Genomic DNA, 21782 nt, shown 5'->3' with positions numbered 1-21782 from the left:
GTTGATGATTCAGTAGTTAAAAATTACTCAGATTCATTTGACGTAGAAGGTTTGCTACATTTTCCCGTTTCAAGTCACCTATCCATAGCCGTAATCGAATATGTAAAAAAAGTATTTTTGCCAAAAATGGAGCGCTCTTCAGGTCACTTACTCTGAAGGAGACTAAAAGACAATATGAAATTATTTTTGTTTTTGTCGGAACGTTTCCCAGTAGGAAAGCTCCTTTTATTTCTGTTTTTTTTTTTTTTTTTGGTTTTGTTTTTCTGGTCATCTTGCGCTTCTTTTTTCGTTGGTCTATCGGAAGTGACATCACAGTATCCATCGTTATGCTGACTTACGATTTGCTTTTGAAATTGCACGTTCATTTTTAGACTCCTCCTCTTTTTTTTTCTGTAACGTAACGCTTTTTTGGTCAAATTTGAGATGCCGCAAACACATTTGAGAAACCGCGCTTCGGTAAGGTACTTTGAAGCCACGTGTTGAATAATGACAAACACATGACACGTCCTTTCCCTTTCTACCCCAAACTTAACCTTTGACCAACTAAGTGGTTTTCTAAATTTTTGAGCATCCTTTGGCCAGGGTGTTGTTGCCAGCTGCAAAAAACCGCCAAAGAGGTCAGGTGTCTCATTTTGTTTGGGTAACGTCGGGGTCGCTATAAATTGAATCGAATCGGAGAAACAAACACTGCCAAACTTGAAACAGAAACCTGGAAGCGCCGAGAAACGAGATAAGAAAGAAAGGGGCAGAAACTCAGATCCCCGTCTGACTTCTGTTGAGTCGTAAAAAGGGGGGGGGGGAGTTGTCCATCTAGTTTCAGTATCTTAAAGTTGTCCCGTTGTTTCCCCCTAAATAGTAACAAATACGCTGGAATGACTTTCAAGCAGGGCTGTGGAGTCGGAGTCGAACTGATTTTGGGGCAAAGGAGTCGGAGTCATTAGAAAACATTCCGACTCCGACCTTCTTTTTTACTTTCATTTTCACTGACTCTCCTTGCATTTTTTAAAAACTGACTAGCAATTGGTTCGATTACACGTATAAAAAGCTACTAATGAGAAAATAACTGCGATTATGGCAATCAGCTAACTTAAGTGCTTTCCGAACTTTCTGTAGCCGTCCCCTAGTTTGCTTGCTTTTTAACATAACAAATAGCAACTGTCAGCAAACGGCTTTGTTGCCTAACATTTTCAAGTAATCACTTTCAAATAAAAGTAGAAATATAGTGTTTTGTTTAATCTCAGTTATAAAATAGTTAAAGGAAAGTAACAATTTAGTAAGTCGAGGCCCGTAGCTCGGGTGGAAACTTTTGAGAGTGTTCGGCAAATTTGCAAATAAGTTCTGGCATGAAAGCACGAATCTAAAAGATCCGATGATTTTTTTTTTTGTCAAGACCATTTCTATATGCTTAATTCTCCATAAAAAGTATGGAACAAAATAAGTGTAAATGATTTCTTGGTTACAACTCTCAATAATTGCAGTTAATCTTTAAATCTTCATATTAAGGTTAATTATAAAGCAGACTATAAAATTTAAATTAAAAATTTAGCAAAGAAGAAATATAGGTATAGCAAAAGCTATTCGTACAAATTTGTATACCGCCGCATTTTGTGCAAAATTTGCTCCTGACGTATATATGCCTTACTTTCGTTGAAATTGAAAAGTTAAATATAATTTAAAATATGTTCAAGAAAATTTTCAGAATTAAAATATTTATATTTTTTACAAACTCTGAAATTAACTTTGGGTGTCACCTACCAGATGGGTGTCACCCGGGGCAAACCACCCCTTCTCAAGAACTTAGAAAAAAGCTTTTTTTCTTTCAAGTTGCAACTTTCAAAATTTGAAAGCACACGATTTTATCAATATGTATTTGTTAAACATTAAAAGGGGGCAAATTACAAGTAATCCTTTTAAATTATTGAAAAAGAAAAAAATGGTATTTTTAAGTCATCTCACTTTGAACTCGTAACTATTGGAAAATTTGATTTTCTAATTGAATTTCTGACGTTGTATGCATCTTACGTTTACAATAAAATACAAAATGCGAAATTTTCATGGAAAAGAATTAATATTTCAATCTCTGTTTGTGGTTTTTCCCCCTTCCTGAAGGGGGAGAGGGAATTGAAAAAATACAATAAAATAAAAATAAAAAAATCTGGAGTCGGAGTCGGGCGTTTAAAAAATCCAGGAGTCGGAGTCGGTCATTTTCCTTCCGACTCCGCAGCCCTGCTTTCAAGCTGGGGAGGCCGGCGACACGACTATGGATGGCTGACATTGCACTCGGGAGAAGGTGTCCCCTTTCTAGCATCCTCCACTGAAGCTCGTGTGCGCAGAGAGCAGAGCAATGGTTTGTCATTGGAGTTCACTTTCCGACTTTCTGTTCACTATACATATCACCTATTTTGTTTTTATTTAGTTCTTTTTTTTTCGATGTTCATTTCGTTTTATTTGATATGAATTAAACATGGTAAATTATGTATTATGCAACTGTTTAAAGTCTTCAAAGCAAAAATAATTTCCCCAAAATAATGAATTTCATCTTGACAATTATCGAGGGGGTCCGATTTTCAAATATTGAGGGGGTCCGGTCCTCAAATATTGGGGGGGTCCGGACCCCTTGGACCCCCCTGGCCGCGACGCCCATGCAACCAATGGCGTACTGGCCCGCCGGGACACCAGGAAATTTCCTGGTGCACCGACACAGTGGGGCTAAAACACCAAAAAGCGCTTATAAATTTTTTCCCCCTATATTAAACTAATTGAGTTTTAATAAATTTGCACAGACTTACCTCTTAGGCAATCAGAACTGGAATTTTAGAGCGCTTCGTCCACTACAAAGCTGAAGGGAGCCTTCAGAAAGTTGAAGAACCATGAGTGCGAGAATTTACAAAAATTGCTTTTAAGCGGTCCATATATTTTTTCTTCTTAAAGGCGGGTATATTTAATTTCTCTCGGGGTGATAGGGAACGATAGTGATATTCAACGATAGTGATAGGGCGAAAAAAATTAGTAATCTAATTCTCAAACCGAAAATTGGTTTTGAACACCACCGAAAACTTGGGAATTCAAGGTTATTTTTTTCTAAACACCCTACAAAACGAGCTGGTGTGTGCATCACATGACTTCCTTTTACACCAATTTCATGTGTTATTTCCCCATTATTGCAACTTTAATGTGATTCAATAGTTAACTCTCTAAAAATCACCAACAATGGACAAATTAAAACCAGAATTAAAAAAAGAAAAAAAAAATAGCCAAGTTGGCTACAAAACTTGGCGACCAAAAGACAGGCGTATATATCGCCAAGTATCCGCCAAATTATAACTAAACTTGAGTTTGCATCGAAGTTAACAATGATTTCCCCCCAAAAAGGTGCAAAAGACTCCTTTAAAAACACCCGAATGCAACCAAAACAGGAGATGCACGACTAGACCCCCACTAGGAGTCTACGTACCAAATTTCAATTTTCTAGGACATATCGTTCTTGAGTTATGCGTAATACGTACATACATCCAGACGTCACGAGAAAACTCGTTGTAATTAACTAGGGAAGCGTCAAAATGGATATTTCGGGTTTCTATACATTCTTAGGTATATATGTACGTGTGCTCGGGTCGAAAAAAAACTCAACATTCATTTGGAGATGAGCAAAATGGAAATTAAGACCGATTTTGGAGTGAAAATTTTTTCGCGAATACAATACTTCCTTTTTTGTAAAAGGAAGTAAAAATGTCCTTATGTCCTCTTAGAAAGAAATATTAATTAGTCATAAATGGTATGTAAAAAGTCTCTGAAAAGGAATTAGCTGCATAAACCTGCGAACTTCGGACCCTGAGCCCAAACAATTCGAAAGAAACTCCATAATAACATGCCTATGTGAAGAAACAAGCGAGAGAGGTTTAAAAACATTTTTCAGCGCTTTTTGGCGTTTTCGCCCCATTGTGCGATGCCTTGAGGAGCCACTAATTATTTATTTTTACTGAATATGAAATTATCTTCCGAGGATTGTTGTTTAAAAATATGTTTAGATTTTTATTTCATCCTTAATCGCCACAAATTAAACAATATAAGGACATTTGCCCAGAAAACACATCAAAATAGTCGTTTTCTATAACTCGAAAGTTAGGAAACTTTTTCGTTGCTCAACAATAACACTTTCATTCAAAGTTCCGATTGTATTTCCAAGAAAACTTCTCCTTGTACATAAACTTCCCTTGACTGCATGTCCCACAATATTTGTAGGACAATATGACTGCTGATATTTAAAAAAAATACTTGTTCTGCTTTTGATATAGATCGCTTTAGATCAAATTCGAAAGGGTCAGTTCGATCAGAATTCGAGGTTAGGAAATCTCGTTACAACGAACTTCAAGGGACTGCAAATTTCGTAACGGGAATTTCGTTGTAATGGAGCTCAAGGAATGTAATCGCTATTAAATCGGGAATGGAAATGTATTTCGTTGAAACGTATAGTTCGTTGTATTGGTATTCGTGTTGTAACGGGATTTCTCTGTAAATAGGTTTTGGGGAAAATTTGTTCAAGATAAGAATGGAAGAAAACGTTGAATTCATGCAACAAATGCAGGAAAATTGAAACTTTTAAACATAGGGGGTTTTTTGAGATTGGCAGGTCCGATAAAAAACGATTCGGCAATATATTTTTTTGCTTCATAAGTTTGTGACGGAGTAAAGGATTTGTTCTTAGACTTTTAGGAAAGTGGTAGGCCAAAAAAAAAAAAAAAAACAGCTGTTTGTCGATGAAGACACTTTATAGAAGTGAAACTTTTGTATGACAAAGAAACACTGAATTAGGGAAAAGGTTGCACAATAAACTCTCGATTATCGCTTACTATATTGTTATAAGTTTCAATTAATGAAACTTCGAATAGCGACAACCCTATGATTGAACTACTTTTGCTTGGGCAACTCTATACCATCGGTTTTGTAATATTTTTGACTACATTTTTTTTTATATATGTGGAAACTCAATGAGGGTAAATTACTCTCTTTGGGCACCTTTTAGCCCCTGGCAACCTTAATTCACAAACAATAGGTAGGCAACCTTACTTAAGCGTTTTATTTACAGATTTTACTCTTCATTTATGACAAAACTTTCGGAAACTCGATGAGGGATAAATTATCTCCCTCTTTGGGCACCTTTTAACCCCTGACAACCCTGATTAGGCACCCGAAAAAGGTTAGGTAACCTTACTTAAACGTTTTATTTCTATCTTTTACTCTCCATTTATGATAACGATTTTTGAAAACTCGATGAGGGTGAATTACTTATTTTTAGGCACCTTTCAACCCTTGGCAACCCTGATTAGTTCACGCGAAAAAGGTAGAAATTCTTACTTTTACGTTTTATTTACAACTTTTACTCTTCATCTATGGTAGCAATTTTTGGAAACTCAAGAATTGTAGGTTAATCATAGTGGGATCTCACTGTATAAAATTCGACTCCAGCAATCAATGATTAGATCAATATATTAAAATTGCGTCAATTAAAACATCACTTTTCCCCTTCTTGCGATGTTCAATTTTTAATTTTAATCGTTTTTTTACCTATTGATTTCTGTCTGTTCAACTAAATTTTAATTTAAAAAATACATTAAAAAAGATAAAAATTTTATTAAATTTTAAGCATTGTAAACTCCCTTTAGTTTTTCTAATCAATGGTCATATTCCCGGTGAATTAGTGATAGTTCACTTTATTAAACTCGATTATCTATACTAACTACAAGTGTCTGTACACTCTAACGATAGAGGTCCGCACTGACCATTGGTTCAAGAAAGGGGTCCACTAACTATAAAGTTTGGGAAGCCCTAAATAGAGTAATATATTCCCCTTTAATATTAAGATTTTTTTTTTTTTTTTTTGAGTTGTATTTCAAGGATTTTTTAATAATTTTTAGTACCTAAAGTCGAAAGGGAACAACTTGCCTTCTTATCCTCCTCTTTCACACCACTTAGATTTTGCAAAAAATCTTGGATTCATTCTGTAAGCATACATGTATATTAGCGGATATACTCGTGGATATACGTGGATACATGTACTGGTGTATACACGTAAATGCACGTATATACGTCTAACAGGTATAGAATCGTGTTTACACGTAAACATACGAATATACTCGTACTTTCATATATATTTACGTGAATAGACACGTACAAACACGCACTGGATATATCCACGAATTAACTCGTGTATACTCGTATAAGTATGTATGTACACTTTTATATGCGTATATGCGTCGACTGTACACGTATATACTCAGGTATGCACGCATATACTCGAGATACAAGCGCAAAACACGCATATGATGTTCTTTTCTACGCTTTACTCGCATATACACGTGATACGTATATACTCGTGTAGACACGTATACACTCCTATAGGTAATCACGTATACATGCGTGAGTATATACGTGTATACACTCGTGTATACACGTATATACTTGAGTAGGCATGTGCATGCATCTGATGTATACATGTATCTATTCATATATGAACATGTTTACTCATGTCTACACGACACGTATAGTAGACTCGTGTATACCCGTATATACTCGTACATATACTTGTAACTATAAAAATAACCGAAATATACAAAAATTAGGGTTATTTGTAACGGTTTTGCAGTTTTTTTAAACTATGACCACTTTACCCCATGCTATGACCACTTTCCCCATCCCATGGGGTAAAGTGGTCATAAATACAAAGGGAAATGAAAGTGTTATAAAACTACTTAAATTCAATATTTTTTTCCTGAAATGCAATGTACCGTGTTCTTTAATAATGCAATGTAAAATAACAACAAAAAAAGTTGAAGTGTTTAAAGAATTTATTGTTTTTATTATCCACCTAAGTTGAAAACCTACGATTTTATGACCACTTTACCCCACCAGACCCTATACTCCAGCTGTCATTTTCTAATAAAAATTATATCCTCCTCGCTTTTGGGGGATCAGTAAGAAATTGAGGAAGACAAAAATGTTTTTTGATTATTATTCACCGTAAATAGCCGAGAATATGATATTGACATGTAAAGCAATTATTTTTTCACTGCGCATGCGCGAAAGATATCAATTTATAACCGTTATAATCTTAAACCCACATAGATTCCTCAGCTCATTAATACTCCAGTTCAATATCTTACAAATCCAGAATGTTATCAGAGATCTAATGAGCCGAATTTCAACAATTTTTGGATAAGCGACGAATCGTAAGGGATCGTTCGCAAATGATATGTTTTTATCATAAATCACGCTGAACGATTGCAAGCAAAAGTTGCAAACTTGCGAACGACCCTTCACAATCCGTCGCCTATCCAAGAACTGTTGAAATTCGGCTCATTAGATCGCTGATAACTTTCTGAATTTTTAAGATATTGAACTGGAATTTTGTTATGAGTTCAGGAATCTAGTTGAGTTTCAGATTATAAAAGTTATGAATTCCTATCTTTTGCGCATGCGCAGTGAAAATATAATTGCTTTAAATATCCATATCTTATCAAATTTTCAACATTTTAATTTCAAATTTTAATGTTATACTTTTATATGCTGTCAAGTTTTCTGAAAGTTGTGTAAGCCTTGATGGAAAACTTTGCGTGTTATGAGCCAAAAACCTTCAATTAAAATTCTTACTTTTGAAAGAAATGCTTATATCTTTTTGAATATCAGTGGTAATTTCTTGAAATCATGTAAAATAATTGTACATAGTAAGCTAACGAATTCCTGAAATTTACAGCTCTTTCTATGCTATTTACAATGAATGATGACAAAAAAAAATGTTTGTTTTCCCCAATTTGTTACTGATCCACGAAGGGCGAGGGGGATATAACTTTTATTTTAAAATGACATCTGGAGCACACTTTTTATGTGACAAAAGTTAGAATGCAATTGAATTTTTATTTCTTGAAATTTAAAAATGTGAATTTTTGAAAGTGTCCAATACTTTTGGTCATATAGTGTGGATACGAAACGTAAATCGATTCAGCGCAGTATTTTAGGATGCACAATCTATATTTGCATACAGGCATCAAAGAACTAAACACTATCAATTCAAGTTCGTGAAAAAGTCCAAAAAGTTCAAAAACGAAAATATTTATAAAAGTAGATAAGTGATGCACGTGCTCAGCTTTTAATATACCGGAAGCCACGCCACTAGCCTGGTTAATATGCCTGCCATCAGTGCGCTGGAACAGTTCATTTTACCAGGTATATACAAAATACATTTATCTTTTTTCTTCATTGAACTATTTCAAGAGGGAACAACTTAAACCTGCTAAACTTTTAGCTCCGCTCTCCCGTACCCATGGCAGATTTACTCTGTTGCAAATGTTGCAATTGTGAATGGGCCCTACCACCATAGGGGTCTGAAAGGAGATTCAAAATACAGTTGATAAATGTTTTAAACAGTTCTGTAAGGGTGCCCCATAATCCACTGCGACGGGTCCTCAAACCTACTAATCCGCCACTGAGGGTACCCGTACTTGACTTAGAATAATCTTGTATTTATGTACGACAGTATAGAAAAATATTTTGATATTGCAAACATGTTTGAGCATCAAATTAGTGTACCGCTAACCTACGATTCGATGGCCACGTGTCTGAAACACTGCACTAAGTGCTGTTTGGAATGCTATCGTGCGACTAACATAGTTTTAAATATCAGAAATAATCATTTCAAAAATAGTGTTTTTGTTCATATGGCGCGGTATCTGATAATAGAAAATCAAAGCCCGGTTTATTTATGCGCCGAAAAAATCAAGGTCTGATTTGCTTGAATATTTTCGCAAATCGAACCCATCCCCAGATGTGGAAGATAATGGACTACCAATGGAATCTCCACCATGGAATTTGGTAGCTCCGATTTCCATGTCATTAACAATGCCAATTGTTCTAGCTCATTCGAGGACCGAATCCCGAAGATTGGAATCCTGGATTCGATAATCTTCCCTTTCTTTCTTTCTTATCGAGCCGGGGCATTGTTGAGCAAAGTGTCCCTTATCGGTGGGACACCGGGCCGAGATAAGACACAACACAATTCTATTGTTTTAAGGTCCTGATTAGATATTTTTATAATGTCGCCCAGAGAGCACCCAGAAACGTTTATTATTGTTATTTTTTTTCCACCGCTAGCAGATGGAGGTTCGTCTTCTGAGACATCCGAGTAAGACAACAAACACAGATTTCGTGTTTCGGATTTCCATCAGACACGCAGTGTAAGTCCTTCGTCTTTTCACAAACTGTTTAAGTGCAAAGTGGGAAAGTGCCAATCCCCGGAATACTTGTCGAGACTTCCGCATGCAATATTGCTATTAATTCGGATCTGTACTCAAGCGAAATTCCTTCTAATTCAAATAATTACACCTTATTTCTCTTTGATTCAAACTTTGGCGTAGGAAGTTCTCCGCTGATATTATTAAGTCATTCGAAGAGAAAAAAATAAAATCGCACTAGAAAGGCTGAAACTTGCCATATGCCTAGAAAAACTGAAGGGGCCAGTGTGACCCCTTCCGGACAGGGCTGCCGAGAGTCAAAGTGGACCCTATGTCAGTTTGGTAGCCGGGCGTCCTTCCCCTATAAAACTTATTCTACTTTGATTTCGTGCTGGTCCAGCACAAGGCCCGGACTAGGCGGACATGACCTCTCGTCGGCCTGTTTCTTGTTTTTTTTTTTTTTTGAGTAACTTCTTAATAATTTGTTTTCCGGAGTAAGTTCACATGCCGCACGCATCTCCTCTAATGTCTAAAAAAAAACTACATCCATAATTTCTGTGATAATATATTTCTACTGCAAATATTCGTTTCTCTTTCGAAGAGCATTCCTACAGTTTGACTGGTCAGCAGTCGGCAATATTTCGCATTTGGAGTTTCACCTAACTGAAAAAATAGAAAGATAAAGTTGAAACTAGAATGTGAATAGCACTTTTTCATCCGACAGTAAATAGGAGAAAGAACCATTTTCTTCATTTTTGCTGTAAAATACCTCAAGTGCCACTGTGGCCCTTCCCATCTTCCCTGGTATAAGGTTCAATATTTTTACTTCAGTGAGGCCAATGACTACATTATTAAACAAGTACTCAAACTGAGTCATGTCATGAAAAGTAAGAAAGTATCATTACGTCCGGTAATATTTTTTTTGATTTATGAAACAACCAAACTGTGCAAGAGACTACCGTCTTTCTAGTGCTAGAACGTTTTCTGCCATTCTAGCAATTAAGACAAAGGGAGCCAATAACTTCGTGAGGTAATGGGTTGGACGGGGAAGAAGAAATTGTTCAATTATCTAGTGCTTTCGCTGTCAATAGATTAAAAGATGCAATCAACACAATGATTTAAGTATTCTAGCTGAAATTTATCCATACATGGTTTTGTACAAAAAAGAAATGCACTTATTTTTCGTTTGTAATATAACAATTAATAATTTCGTTTTTGCGATTTTTTTCCTGAATTTCGAGTTAACGTGGAAAATGATATACTACTCTGTGTGTTATAATATATGTATCTGATTTGAAGGTATGATTTGAAAGTTTTTCTCATTTACCGCAACGTTTTGATTGCGTATTGAAGTTCTTGAGAAGTGACAAATATTTTAACTCTTTTCTTTACCGATGGTGGGGGAAGGGGTTCATAGAGATGTATAGGCTTCAAGAGCATTGATCTGGATTCTTTGTTTTTAACTTTACTGATGCTTTTTCAAAAAATAAATTTCATTGTTAGTGTTGGTTATGAATTGCTTCGGCTTTTCTATAGATGCATTACAAAAATGCAATACAACTTTTGACATCATTCTGACAAGTTTCAATAACAATTTTTTTCTGAAAAGAAAATTTTTTCTAAAATTTCTCAACATCACATTTTACCAATCTTATGAAATTCAAGTCCCCTGTTGTTTTTTTCAGTTCCTATTTTTTACATCTCTTTGCTTTCAAAACTTTTCTTGGTAGTAATACGTTCTGCAACATATCTAGGCCATTATTAAGACGGTAAAAAATAACTTTTAAGTTTACAGTGAAAGCTTGACAAACATAACCAGTGCTGGATAGGCCAGGAGCAAGCCGAAGTCCTTGCGCGGATGGCAACTTCTGGAGGGTAGCAAATTGACCCTATTTCTTTGGTGATTTATTTCGTTGAAATTCAGTCCAAAATCTTGAAGAAAGATGAGTAAGATTCAAGTTTTTGCCCCGGCTTGGAAAGATCGAAGATCCTACACCGTTCATGACAATTAGTTTGCAAATCTTAATTTTTTTAAAAAAATATTATTCTTTGGGCTTGTACTTAAACGTCAAGGGGTTAACGTAATTATTTAAACTTCCTTAAGAAATTCCTTCGCCATAGACGTACTTTGTGGTTCATTAAAAGTTTCTTTTGATTCTGCCACGATCCTCTGTGGTCTACTCTGTGGTGTTAGAATTTTCGTTCAAAAACGAATTAAGTGTATAAAGAGTGTGTATTAATTTAGATAAATCACCTGTTAATTTTATGCTATTGATTCAATGGAAACTAGATTAACCCTAAACTCCAGTAGAAAGCGTTCATTGTTGACCAATTCAGCCTTGTCAAAATAAAACATTTCCCTGCATGTTAAACATTACCAAAAAATATTGTTAAATTATCATGCTATGGAGCGAGTTTCATTGTTGATGACGTCAGCATTACTCGATCAGTGATTTCGCTATTATATATATGAGGATGAGTAGTCTGTTTTATATGTCTGTTAAGTACCTTTGTTTTTCGCCGATAAAGGTAAAAAAAAATCTTTAAATGATGACTTACTTGCGAAGTGTGATAAAGTATTGAGCAAAATATGGCGTTCTCACAAAAAAAAAAAAAAAAAACTCTAAAAAATAATATATATGATAAGGAGCCTTATGATATTCTTCTCAACTCATATTTACACATAAATAGTTTAAAAATTGCCAGAATCCTGGCTACTGTATAAAAATTCCCTGAAAACGAAATACGGCAACTTAGATTCCGTGAGGGTCCTGTTAGTCCAGTCATATTATACAAAAAACAAAGGGGGGGGGGGCTAAAATCGCAAAGCACGATGTAGTTCTGATATTTTAATATGTTGTTCGGGTCAGTTAGGGTAATGTAAATCTAAGTTTGCAGTTTTCAGAAACCTGTGCTCGCTGCGTAATTCACAAAAAACTGCGAAATGTTCGAATTTTTTTTAGTTTTTCCTTTATAACTCTTCTATCCAACTTTTAATACTAAATGTGAACCTGTTTCAAACAAATTAAATTTCAAACATTTTAAGCTCAAGTAGCGTTCTGTACGACTAGTAGTTTAGAAGATATCATACCGCAAAAATTGGCCATTTTTGTCGAAAAAAAATGCTTCAAACACATTCCACGACAAATATGGACATGAATTCCCACTCAAACTGAAAAACAACTGGATATACTGTTACAATACATTTAATTGGCTTTCATTTAAGCCAAAAACAAAGCCTGTAGAGTAAATAGTTCTTTTACAATCGCAAAACAAACAAATAATCGGAAAATTCGATTTTTGAAGATATGCAAATTAAGCCCTACGTACGTAGACTACATAGCACATAATATTGGGGAACATATAAAAGTAATTTTGCGTTAAATCAAAAGTAATCAACAATCTTATTGACACTTAAGATTTCTCGGTCTCTTTACTTTTTACTGATTAAAAGCAACCGCACAGCATACATTGAGTTGAAATTAAATAGAAAAATATTTTGTTATGTTTTGGTATCGAATAACCCAGGCTTTTCCATTTTCTCCCCAAAATTTACATTGACTATTTTTGAAACACTTGTTAGTTTAAAACGTGGAGTAAAACAATAAAGAGTTTTTTTCTCTCACGTGGTAAATTTACTGAATTGTAGTCCGATTAAAATCTTGTTAATAAGACTCACTTTTTTGGTATATTTTAATATTGTGTTAAAGAGCTTTGGAGTGATGCATATTGCACTGATATAGTGGAACACTAATTTTGGAGAACAACTTTCTTCAGTCATTAAAATTAATTTTAAATTTAAAGGAAAAAAAAGGGAAAAGTGAAAAAGATATCGAAATTGGTGTTCAGTCATTTCGCCGTTAGAGTAACTTCTCTGTTATATTTAATTATTATTTCTTGATACGGTCGCGAATATTTTGTTACATTGTATCTGGAGAATATAAATACGCAAAGCTATGAATGTAAATGTGTACTACTTTCTTTTAGTTGTCACAAAAAAAATTAAAACAGCAGACTTCGCTGACGGTGAATACTTTCTTTGAATACTCATTAAGTATACTAGAAACCTTACCAATCATGTAAAATATGCTTAAATATAAAGTAACAACGTCAAAGCACAAATTGCGGATAACTGCAGACATGTTTCGGCGTTACAAGGAACGCCTTTTTCAATGCAAAAAGTAATGAGCTTTAGGGTGAAAAGACATCCGACAAAAACTTTTGTTTCATTTCTTACTTTACTTTTCAGCACAAAGAATTTATTTATCTTATGCTTAAATATGTTCAATTATATAAATATGTTTTCGTGCAATTGTGGTTGTTGTGGGGAAAGTATTAATGTTAACTATATTAGTCTGACATTAAGTAATATTTACAGCAGATTTTTAGCGCTTTTGTTGAGAAATAGTATGATAAATACAGAACGAGAGAGATGAAGTTAGCGTCTTGTTCTAAAACAGTACGTTTCATATGGCAGTTAAATTTAGTTAACCCTGCCTCCATCTCATCTCTCTTTTTTTCTTTTCTTTTTTTTCATTTATTTTATGCAGGGCTGAGGAGTTGGAGGAAAACTGACAGGCTCCGACTCCAACTTTGAGCACTCGACTCCTTTACCCCAAAATCTGTTCGACTCCGAAAGAACTGGCAGAGTTGGAAAGAAAATGACAGAGTTCGACTCTTGAAATATTAAACCTCTGTGTGACTCCCGACTCCACTGCCCTGATTTTATGCTTCGAAAATTACTAACATTTTCTAATTTCGTATTTTTTAAAAATTACACAACTCCTTCCGTCCCCCTCCCCCCATTAGGACCAACGTTTGTATCAATAAAGCTATTTTAAGAGTTCAAACCGAACCATAAGTTCTTTTGTGCTAAGTCAAAACTCTATATTAGTCGTAAATAAATATTAAATAATCATGCCTGAGATTTGTTCAAAGGATCTAATTTGGATCAAGACTGTAATGAAAATTCCATGTGAAGAATTGTTTTGCCATGCTGTAAAATTTTTATGGGATGGTCATCTTTCACTGATTAAGTTGACGATAGTTTTACCGAGCCATTACGTAAAATCGGAGCAGCCACCCTAGAATTTTTTCGAGAAAGGATGCTTTCTTCCCGGATGTTATTTTGTCCAAAAAAAAAAAAAAAAAGCGGGGGGTTGGGGGAGATCTTCGTCTGGCGGTGTAAAGCACGTAGATGCTTTCAAGCCATGAAATAAACGCGCTTACAGATAAACACGCAAACGCTCCCTAGTAAATAAAAAAGTACACTGAATTTTGAAAAAGGACAGGAATAAAAAAATATGAGAACGGTAATTTTGTCTTTTCAAATACTAAACAGCATTTCCACGAAAGAATCTAACTTGTTAAATATGTATTTTATATTTTAACCCAATAAAAATTTTAATGTTTCCTGAAGGCCCTATGGTATGGTGGACCATTGGTGCCCAACCTACGGCCCGCGGGCCAGATGTATCTCGTGTAGCCGATCTATATGGCCCGTTAATGTGTTCAACGTTAAAAACCTATCATTCGGTATTACGAATGCTTCTTTCAAATTTGAAGACAAATAGATGGACATTTGTTTCTAAAATACTGATAGAAACTCCGTATCAATAAAATATAATCATGTAGTAAAGATAACAATTCTGGGTTTGTAATTTTCTTTTCGATACTGCTTTTTCCTATTTTATCAATTAGAAGGAGTTATATTTTAATTTTATATGTGTTCTGGTACGCGAAATTCATCTTAGTATTTAGGTGCTGCCCTTGAGTAAAATAAAATAATAGTTTAAAAAAACTAAAAAAAACACACTTTAGTAGCAAAATGAACTAAAAAGTTAAAAATAATCTTTAGCTGACAAGTATATAAAGTAATTGACCGAACACTTAATTTTACTGTAAAAAAAAAAAGCGTGGGGGGCTTCTTATCAGTTGTCTTAAATTTCTTCCACTTGTTATCCATTCAAAAAAAAAAAAAAAAAATAGGCAGCCCCCCACGCTTTTTTTATCAAAGTAAAATTAAGTGTTTGGTCAATTACTTTATACTTGTCATCCAAAGATTATTTTTAACTATTTAGTTCATTTTGCTACTAAAGCGTGTTTTTTTAGTTTTTTAAACTATTATTTTATTTTTTACTTTTTAGTTCATTTTGCTACAAAAGCGTGTTTTTTTAGTGTTTTAAACTAATATTTTATAATGGAATGTATCTTAGTATTCTATTGCATTATTTGCATCAGACATTTTGAATGCTTTCTGGTAAAGTCATGTGCAAACATTGCTACACTCCGCAGCTCTGATTTGTACGTTGTAAGTAATTCTAATAAACCACTGGCTGTTTTTCCAAACGAAAGTTGGCGCCACAAACGTTAAGTTAATAAAAGCGTGCTAATTAGAATAAACTAATAACTTAGCGTTAATAAATTAATTTGATCATAGAATATTGCATTATCATCGTTTCTGAGGATGCATTCCAAATTTTAAAAGAATCCGATCACAGAAAGTGGGCAAAAATTGAGTTGAAAGATTATAAATTTAACTTCGGTATAGACGGGATTAGAACGCATGCCCAATGATTCCCAGAGGTGGGCGTCAGCGAAGACCCGCGCCTTAGATCGCTCTGCTACGAACGCTCATAAATTGGTGGAATGTACTAACAGTAATAAGCCACTAGCTCTTAGTCCAAAGGAGAGTTACTCACAAACATACAAGTGAAGCTAATGAAAGCGTGTTAAAAAGGTTGTCCACCACTGTTCCAAGTATAAGCTACTGCTTAGAAATCAAGATCCCCTCATAGATCCAGGAGGCTGGGGGTTTTCCTATTTTTCTATTAAAAAGAGTTAGATATATTTTAATTTTATGTGTTCTGGCCCACGAGATTCATCTTAGTATTAGGTGCTGCCCTCGAGTAAAAAAAAAAGGTTGGGCACTACTGGTCCAAGTATAATCTACTGCATAGAGGTGAAGATTCTCTCATCGATCCAGGAGGTTGGCAGTCTGGCCGTTTGCAGCATCATAAATATCCACTTTTTCCTAGATTTCTTGAAATCCAAGAGTCCCAGATCCCATTATCATACTTTTTCATGGGTCGTGTAAACTTTTATCCACAGGACCACAGGCAGTAACTTATGACCAATAAGATGGGAAAGAGACGAATGTTATCTCATTTGCCTTACAGTGTAATCGAGCTATTGGGAATCGTGATTGTCAAGTAAATTAGAAGTATTGCTGAATGCAGTATTGCATCTGGAGAGACTTTTCCCTTTTAGGTTTTTCTTTCGAGTTACTCACTTCCTGAGAAATAGTACAAATGTAGGTTGTTGGGCAGTGACTGCAGGCGCGTATGTAGGGTTCAGAAGTGAATGGGTAAATTTCTAGTGTTGGAACACCAATAGTACAAAACTGATTTGTGACCAGTTTTATATGAAAGGAAAAAAGCAGTACCGTAATGGCGTCACAGTTCACCCCTGATTAATGGAAGCACCCCGATGAGAGATTGCTGTGACTTCCCAAAAGTTTCCTTTTGATTAATTTGGGGCACTTCCTTTTCATTAGATGTACTTATGTGGACCGTATTTTATCATTCTGCAAAATTTGGAGTTACATTTTGCATATTGAGAATTTCCACCTTCCCAAAAATTTAAATTTAGAACGCCCCCCCATCGGGTTACTTACTGACGTATACGTAAGAAATTAATAAGTGCAAACATAGTGTAATCGACGCAATTATTTCATTAAATTAGCATTTTACATAATTTATGCTTCAATTGTTGAACATTTCGACTCTAAAGTGTAGTCTAGAGTAAATGGGAGAATTCGCACACTTGCCCTATTTCGCCATACTGAAATAATATAACCTTTGTTTGCGAATAAATTTATTAAATAATCCGAACAAGTCTTCATTTATTCTGGTGAAAGATGGACTACTCTGTGACTAAGTTTCGGAAATTCATTCCACTTTTATAAGCTGTAGAAGAAAATACCTACGGATATGAAAATTTCCTTTTGCTGCTAAAAAACTTTTTTTTTCACTTTCCACCCATACTGCATTGTAGATCTCGTTGAAAACACACTCACAATTGCGACAAGTACATGATTGATCAGTGATGTCAAACCAAAAACAGGAAACTAATCATATAATCGCATAGGAAAATAAACATACACTCGCATACAAGTCCCGGTATTCCCTATTCAACTGACGTTGAATGAAACAATTTGAGGTATCTCATCTTATATTCGTTTTTTTGGTCAGAAAGTGGTAAATTGTCAAAAGAACAAATGTGTCACGATTAAAGAACTTGATAAAGCTCCAATCCCGGTCATTACTTGTAGATATGGTTCTATTTCTAGTTCCTTTGACAAGGTGATGTTGTAGATAGGTAGCGTCACAATTTGAATTTTGTGACGAAATCATATATTGAAGATGTATTGTGTCAAGTCGCTTTCGCAGAAACACATGCAAATTGATGAATGACCTTTCAAAGAAATCATGCACAGGACCTTCACCTGTTGTGGCTTTGGTTCTTTTTTATTTCTTTTATTCAAGGTAGTAGCGTCACGATTTGAGTTTTATAACGACATTGAAAATTGAAGATGATGTTGTTGCGCGAAGTCACAATTAATATACATGTCAAGTGATAGATGGTCCAAGAAATCAGCAGAAGGTCCTTCTGCTGTAGTGGCTTTGGGTCTTGTCTTTTGTTGTGAATAATGGCGTCACCACTTGATCTATATAATGATATCGAATATGAAAGATGTTATCGCACCAAATGGGAAAGAGGGCGAATTAGTGGAGGATCTATGTAAACATAGACCTTCAGCAATTGAGGCTTGGGGTCTTTTCTCGTTCTTTTGCTTTACATACCCCCCTCATGATGTAAGGCCCCTACTGGGCCGAATTTAGAGGAGGGCAGGTGGGGCTACTGCCCCCGGGCCTCCACAACAAAGGGGTCCCCACAATAAAATTTTTAAAAATATCCTAACTTTCACGGGTCGAAAATATCGGATATATACATATATATCAAAATATTTGGATATATATCAAAGTATCGGATATTTTCGAAAATATAATGATCTTTTCGAACCCTAATCAGAGGCCTCCACTCCTTCGTTGTCCCGGGGCCTTCACACTTCGAAATCCGGCCCTGGCTCCTACTATACTTTTTCTTGAAAGCTTTCGTGCTACTTGACACGTAGCTCTTTCCTTGTTTCTTGGTTTTATTTAAGATATCGTGTCTTTGCATAAATCCACTTCGTGCATTCGTCTCCTTACCCATTAACTTGATAAACAGTGCAAATGAAAGTTATTCGGAGACATTCTCTGCTACCGGAAGGCGGTAAAAACTAGTTGATCTTTCAGTTCCAAGTTTTTATCATTGCACGTCGCGTCTAACTCACTGAACCTCTCTAATATAGTCGCAATGTATCATAAATAATTATCAACGGCTAAGCAAATGCATTAGAAATGTTGAGGCGAAAAGAAGACGTCACTGCTTTTGTGTACTCTTTCGAAAAGTTCCATCAATCCTTTAGCCGAAATATGTGTCAAACATTGTTTCAAAAATGAATAAAAAGTGAAGTGCTTCAATTTTTATCTGCATTTGCGCTTTTGCGTAGTTCTTTTATGCCCAACCCTTATCATGATGATTTTATATCGCAGCAAAACGATTCTAAAGTTACTACGCAGTCAATTCAATTTAAACTTCAAAACCCCTTTCTGTTTAATGTTGACATTTTGTGTGTTATGAGTATAGTAAAATAAAATTTCTGTTACTCGAATCTCAAATCTATTCGGATCAGTAATGTCGTTCATGTGTTAAAAATTTTTTGATCTGATTTAAGGTAATTTCAACTTAATGCATAAAATATTTTTTATTCTTTGCTGCAGGGCATCTAACGCAAGCAGATTTCATGTAAAAAATATTTTTACTTAGTTCTATATATAGCACTGTTATAAGAAAGTATTGGATTCGTGAAAAGTTTCGGTTTCCAACCGATTTATACCTTCAGTGGTGTGCTGAATCCATTTTTGTAAAATTTTCTCTCTGTGTGAGCGGTTTTTTTGTGCCTCCTGTATCAAAGACTACAGCATAAATCGAACGAAACTTGGTACACATACGTACAATCATGTACTCATGAGAATTGGTGCCCATTAGTTTTTAGCGCAAATTTCTTTAACAGGGGTGGAGCAATTGGTGCGTTTTCTTCTGTATGCGTCACTACTGTTTCTCAAGAAGTAAAAGGCGTATTCAAACAAAAATCGGTTTTTCGGTAGATCTCAGAGTTTACAGTTGTTTTAATTTCGGGACGGGATCAATAGCTCAAAGAGGGATGAAGCAATCGAGCATTCTTTCCCTTTCTTTGTGACTGCTGTATCTTAAGAAGCAATGTGAGGATTCAGATGAAATTTGGTATGCAAGTGAACCTACACGGAAGCAAGCGCTAAACAAAAATTCGAAGGATTGATTACTCTCAAATGTTTTCACGTTGTCTCAAGGATGGTTAAGTGTTTGTAATAGAACACGATATCGAAAAAAAATCGAAACTTACCAAAAATTCCGTAAAGCCCAGTTTCATCGTTAAAAGACTTTTAATTACCGTCGATAGCAATTAAAACTTAAACATCCTTTCGTGATTTTTGATGGTGAAAACATAGTCGCACATTTAAAATATTGGTATCATTCCAAAAAACGATATTCATTTTGCCTATGGTGAATTTTTTTTTTTTTTTTTTTTGAATTTCCACCTTATATAGAACTGGAATTATTGCCAGTTTTAGGAAATTTTAAATAAAATTCTTAGCCTTTCAGTTGTAATTGTTAGCAGACGATAGGAGAAATCTCTCTCTCTAAAAATATTTATCTATTGCCATCTTTTATACATATACACAGAGAGAGAGAGGGATGGGGTGGCCCCCTTTACCTTCTGCATTGCCACTTACTCCCACAGTCTTTAATAAACAAAACAATGTGATCCTGCCCAGGCCCATGATGTCAGGGGTTTTTTTTAAACAAAAAAGGTGCAAACGTTTTATACACATTCAACAAACAGTTATGCATTTATGGTTGACCCAGAAAACCTTTCTAGTACTCACCGCCAAAGTATGAAAGAGACCAACGTGTTCAGTTATTTAATAATATTTTTATGCTTATTAAAATTATCAGCGATGGCAGTGACTTCATTTGTTAACTTTTAGTCTGCAAAGCAATGGTGAAAATGTATACAATTAAGGGAGAAAGAAAAACAATGATAGTGGAAGTAACGACCAGGGAATGCATATTTACCGAGAATTGAGTTAAAGAGAACAGAAAATGACAGCGTGAAGAGGAAGTGCAACAGTTTCACGCTTTTGTAGATAAAGCAGTGGCGTTTGCTTTCGATGGAAATAAACACAATGAAAGCGCAAATAAGTAAACATAACTCATTTGAGGACATGAATCTGCATTTTACTAAAATCGTAACTCTTTTGGCACATTAGCTCCGCATTATATATCACTGTTCACTGTATTATTCATTCAGTTACATCGCTTTTTCTACGTTTTCCGAAAGAAGAAAAGAAAGAGGGGGGAAGAAACCCTTAATTGTTTTAAATATTTAGACCCCAGGTTAAGTTTTTGAAACTGAGGGTGCTAAAATTTCAATACAATGAAAATTTTTGACTGTTGATTTGAGGTAAATGAGAAGTTTTAAGGAATAAAATACACCAACAGATAGGATTTTTTAACACCCCCCCCCCCCCCCGATAATTCGGAATTTTATAAAGCATTCTAACAAGTGCATGGTTTTGTATTTATGCCTTTGTCATGAGAAATTTCCTCAACTAAGATTTTTAAAGCGAACTGTTATGATTTGTCGGTTGTACTGTACTGAACTTTTTTTATATTTTTATTTAAGCTCTCAACAAGTGCATTATATCAGAGAACTTATGTATGTATTTGAATTGAAATACATACGCCATAAAGTCATTCGGTTGTACTTATAAATACAAGTGATTACAGGTGTTAATCCTCTGCAAGCCTGAATATACTTGAACTTGTTTCTATCTGTACAAACATTGAATGAGCGTGGTTCAGCCGCACAAGAAGTTAACTGACACGAATTTTCTGAAATGCCTACTGCAGTATAAATTGCGTCCGTAATGTTCGGAAATTCAGGTCCTTGCTTAAATTCAACAATATCGGACTGAAAATTTTGTTGAAATCGGAAGTCAACCTACTGAATGCGAAATACAGCTCATTCAATCATGATTTTATGAGGAAAATTTCACATCGGTGTTGTGCAGTTACAGGGAACTCTTTATTCAGTGATGAGGGGGGGAGGGGGTAAGAAATAACTAAATGCTTTTTCGATGCGCTATGACTGTTTACATGTGCTATGAAATTGATTGTCCCTCTTCATTTCCAATGCAAATTTGTGCTTTAATACAGGGGTTCTTAAAGAGAGTGTCGCGGCTCACGAAATGTCCTCGGCTTCAGTATATACAATATGAAATAGGCTAGGATGCCGTGAGAAAGCTCTTTCTTCAAAGTTCGAAAAAGGTCTGAAACTCCTGCTTTAAT

General features: G+C 35.1%; 1 protein-coding gene across 2 annotated transcripts in view; it reads left to right on the top strand.

Moving 5' to 3' along the window:
• Positions 1-21782, top strand: part of LOC129222328 (Krueppel-like factor 13) — an 83077-nt gene that overhangs the window by 43729 nt on the left and 17566 nt on the right. Inside the window, exon 1 of one of the 2 annotated variants that reach the window (XM_054856821.1) lies at positions 9106-9227. The exons of the other annotated variant lie outside the window; for it this stretch is intronic. The gene's annotated coding sequence lies outside the window, so the exon portion shown is untranslated. Of the gene's footprint in view, positions 1-9105; positions 9228-21782 lie in introns of those variants that run through there. 2 annotated transcript variants of the gene reach the window in all.

This window comes from Uloborus diversus, chromosome 5 (genome assembly GCF_026930045.1).
Source record: "Uloborus diversus isolate 005 chromosome 5, Udiv.v.3.1, whole genome shotgun sequence".
NCBI lineage: Eukaryota > Metazoa > Arthropoda > Arachnida > Araneae > Uloboridae > Uloborus > Uloborus diversus.
This window is presented reverse-complemented; position numbering and strand designations above follow the sequence as displayed.